Here is a 4,730-nt window from a genome sequence, read left to right on the forward strand (position 1 = left end):
CATTCTGTGAATTCTTGTAACTTCTTGGTGATTTTAGTTGTCTACATTAAGTGTTTAAAGTAAATTATTTTTCTGAAAACCAGAAATATCCATAGTTACATATATGAGTGAAATATTTTACATAGATTTTCTACGGCATCTATCACTACCTCATGAGAAATTCCAAGTTTTTTCATTTGAAACACCCCTCCCATCAATAGACCATACTGTAATAATTTGTAGAATGTGATTACTTTTATACCATTAGAAACTTAATTATATATTATGTACATATTTTTGAAATACTCCACTGCATAAATATGTATTGTCAAAAGTCTTTTTCTCTAACATAAAACTAATATGAGTAAAATTATTTACCTGAATTTGGAACTTTTGGCTTCAATTGCCATTCTGTCTCATCAGCACTTCCCTAATCCATAAAAGATATCATTTGTATTTTTTAATTCATAATTTATTGAAATGAGTTATTTAACATTATAAAATTTTTATGGCAATTTAAGACATTTTCAATAAATATATTGAGCTTGACGCCCTGGCTAAGTATTCCTTTTGTACTAGAAATCAGATTTTTCTGGCACAACTTCATTGCCTGCAATGGTATTTATAAAAAGTATGAATGCCAGCACACGGACTATTTCAACATTGTACTCATTTGCTCAAGTATAAACATTTCATTAGCTATGAAACAAACCAAATACAAATGCTGAATGTATGGTACATATCAACAAATTCAGATTCTTCACCGAAGAAAACAATAAAAGACGAATTTTCTATGACATGTCACTGTTCATTAGTTCTTTAATATGATTTAGGCTATTCCAAATATAAGAAAATGTATGCATCACTATCCATGTTTTCTCCACATTTTTTATCTAGGTCCTGAAGGGCATAATTATATTGTCAGATTTATTTTTATATACTTTCAATGTTTCTTTTGATGTATTTTCTGTGCATCTTAGTATGAATATATGGATACAAGGACAAATGTACGTTTAAGTGGTTATATGAATTTTGCTTATATGGCTAATTGCTTATATGGATGTTCTAAATGACAAGATAAAATAGTAAAGTTTGATAAACTTATCTGTGCCCTGTGAACTTTAGTTCACTTACTGTATAACTTAACTCAGTCACTAATAATTGGTTTAAAAATTGTTTTTTAAAAGCTGCAAACCACACTTTATTACACATTTCTGAATCAGGAAGGGGTAAACTGTGACACAGTTTTCTTGTGCCATTGACTTTTTTGGGGAGAAACGCTCTGCAATAAAATAAGGGTTTCCAAACTCTATTTTTAAAAAAGGTTGAGGATTCTTCTGTGATTAACCTTCACTCCTCAGTCTTTTTTACCCAAGGAATGGTTCTTAGGTCATCTTTTGGAAGTTTAGTTTCTGGAAAGTTTTCAGCAAACCTCTCCTGTGCTTTGTCCTAGTTTGTGTTGTTGCTGTTGTTGTTCTAGTTTTGGAGAAGGTGAGTCTCTTTAATCGAGGATGGTTTGTCTGTCTGCTCAGGATTCCTTGCATGTGTTTGCCGGCGAAGCTGTAAGACTGTATTCCTCCACCATTCGTTCCCAGGCATTCCCTGTTTCAACACATCTTTTTTCAACATCTTCCTGGACCTTTGTCACTATCGTATAATAATTCAGAGGATGAAACAGAAGTGGCAGGAAAAGCAATCATCTCCTCTTTGGAAATTCCCTTCAACTTCCAATCTGCTCCCTATGTTTTCCAGCTCATATCTTTAATATTTTAAGGTTGTCTATCTATGCCTTATCATCTTCATTAGCTCTGTATTCTGTAAAACCAGATTTTACTCATATATTTTAAAAATCATTTTCTTCTATCCAACTCTTTTCCTTCTTAGTTAATGTTGGATGAACAAAGGATTCATCTTTCTTTTCAAGGCAAAAGGTGAGCTGCTAACCTACCATGTTCACATCCAACACAGCTATCACCGCCCAGGGTGAATGTGAGAAGATAAGGGTTTCGATATCATGATCTTGCTGATCTGACAGTTGAGGCACTCACCTTATTTGGAAGGACTAACATCATTACAGTAGGTCTGACAATAATCTGAGATTGACTAAGGAGCATGGTTCTCTGTGAGTACTTCACATCAGACGTTTATTATCTCCATTTCTCCCGCAGATGAGTACGTTACTGAGTTCTTCAGCTGCGTGCAGAGCTCCTGGCGGTTGTTCGTGTCTCCCCAATCTCTCCAAGTTTCACTTTCTCTCCATGCTCAAGTTAATAAGGGTCACATTTAGTTTTCAGCTGAACAATCCGTTTTTCATTAACAATTGTTCCATTTTGACGGCCTGATGCAAAAGGACATAACTTTGTAAGTCATGGTCAAAATAAATTTCTGCATGAAACTTACACCAACTTCAGGGATTCGAAGAGTATGCTCCATATCATTTTCCCTTCCATTTGTAGCAGGTTTTACAGCAGTAATGATGAAGAGTGATCCTGTCTGTAACACGGGTGATCTAATGACAGTTTCTCTGATATATGAGGGCCACACTTTTCCTCATCTTCCTTCTCAGTATCTTTTGCAGTTACATTGCCTTCACTGTAATGCCTTCATCATAACTACCCTCGGTTGGAGAGTCTGTAATTTCACCTTCTTCTGGTTCCCTATCAGTGTCTCTCACTTTCTCATCTTTAAAAAAGTTGAATTGAGATGTTTTCATTAAGAGGAGATTCCATAGTATTTCCACTAATTGGAACAGTGAATTTTGGGGATTATTTCTGAGATGAATGTCTATTTTTGCCTTTTCTTCACACTTGTAAAATTGTCTTTCCTATTGAGCTTGTATGTTCAACACTGAAGGCTTCTTGATCCTCTGAATTCAAATCCTTTTCCTCATTTTTTTTTTGTAGAAGAGTCTGGATCCTTTCCTAATTTTTTATTTTTATTTTGTGTTATAAGTCTGATAAGGTTGCGAATCTACTCGAAAATGAAACCGATAGCGACCACTTTCCACATCACAGTAGTAATAAATTGGATCATAACAAATTGATTCTCAGAATCTTAATAGAAACCAGTGCTGTGGTCAAAATACAGTCCAGCATTTTCATCATAACTAAATCCAGTCTGTGATCAAGCCGGTTCTGCTGAAGCTCTCAAACTTCCAGCTAATGACGAACCTTCTAAGGATGTATCTTGTGCTGCTAATGCATGCTGGCTCCTGTGAATTGAGGTAAATGACCCTATTGTCTACATTCAACATTTGCTGTTTTATCAGTACCAGGGTGAGCATCATTTTCTATTTATAACTGGTCTTTAGAATTCAAAGCAGGAGTTTCAATATCCTGATCTTGCTGATCTGACAGTTCAGTCACTCACTTTATTTGGAAGACTAACATCATTAGAGTAGGTCTGATAATAATAATCTGAGATTGACCAAGGAGGATGGTTCTCTGTGAGTATTTCTACATCAGACTTTTATTATCTCCATTTCTGCCACAGCGGAGTACGTTACTGAGTTCTTCCAGCTGCCTGCGGAGCTCCTGGCGGTTGCTCCTGTCGCTCTGAGAAGCCTTCCTGTGCTAGGCCAGCTTCTCTGCTTCCCGCACCTGCCGCCAGCAGCTCCGCGGTCGCGTTCCAGCTTCCCCGCCCTCCTTCTCCCCGAGGCCCGCTGGGGCTCGGGGAGGAGGAGGGGCGTCCAAAGCGAAGGGTGGGCCCGAGGCCGTGAGCCTAACGGGGCAGCGGCAGCAGCAAGGGGACGGCGATCGCCCTGCCTGATCTGCGCAGCCTGGAATCCTGGGAAGGATTGTACCTTCTCCAGCGATGGGGGCAGCGGCAGCGAGCAAGGGGACGGCGATCGCCCTGCCTGATCTGCGCAGCCTGGAATCCTGGGAAGGATTGTACCTTCTCCAGCGATGGGGGCCACGGGAGGAGCGACGAAGTCCAGGAGCCAGAAGCGCTCCGGCCGTTCTCGAGTTGAGCTGGAAACAGTGACCAAGAGTGTTTTAAATCGAGTTTCCAGTTTCCATGTGGCTAGACATGACCTGCTGGTTACTCTTGTTTTTTCTCCATTCGTTGAGCTATGATTGACAAATTGAAAACTGTGTATTTTAGGGTGTACAAGAGTGTTTTCAGATGTGTATACGCCTTTAAATTATCTCAGTTCAGCTAGTTATCATATCTATCCCCTCACATAGTTAATACGTTTCTGTGTGTGTGTTGAGAGCACCTGAGATCTACTTTTGCAACAAATTTCAAGTACACGGTATTGTTAACTATAGTCACCATTCTGTACATTAGGTCCCAGCAGTTACTCACCTTGTAATTGAAGGTGCGCCCCTTCCATGGAAATCTCCCCTCTTTCCCCACTTCCTAGCACAAGGGAACAACCGTTCTACTCTGTTTCCATGGCTTTTTTATTTTTATTTACTTTTTTAGATTTTACACACAAACGAGACCATGCAGTAATTGTCCTTCTGTATTTGGCTTATTTCACTTAGCATAATGTCTTCAAGGTTTATCAGTATTTTTGTAAATGAAAGAATTTCATTTTTTATTAAAGCTGAAATTATATATCTCTCGGTTTATTTATCTATATCAGAGGAGTGCAGATACCCTTGACGATACTGATTTTATGTCCTTTGGCTATATACTCCCAATTGGGATTCATGGTAGTTCTAGTTTAAAAATTATAAGGAAGCTCCATACTGTTTTCATAATAGCTGCACCATTTGACATCCTCAGCAACAGTGTAAGTGTTC

The 4,730-nt window shown here is 38.4% G+C and overlaps 1 pseudogene; it reads right to left on the reverse strand.

Moving 5' to 3' along the window:
• Window positions 1–1,822: 1,822 nt before the first annotated feature.
• On the reverse strand, window positions 1,823–4,041 carry LOC100602856 (annotated as a pseudogene).
• Between the last annotated feature and the right edge of the window lie 689 nt (window positions 4,042–4,730).

Source organism: Nomascus leucogenys, chromosome 5, assembly GCF_006542625.1.
Source record: "Nomascus leucogenys isolate Asia chromosome 5, Asia_NLE_v1, whole genome shotgun sequence".
In the NCBI taxonomy this organism is placed as follows: Eukaryota; Metazoa; Chordata; class Mammalia; order Primates; family Hylobatidae; genus Nomascus; species Nomascus leucogenys.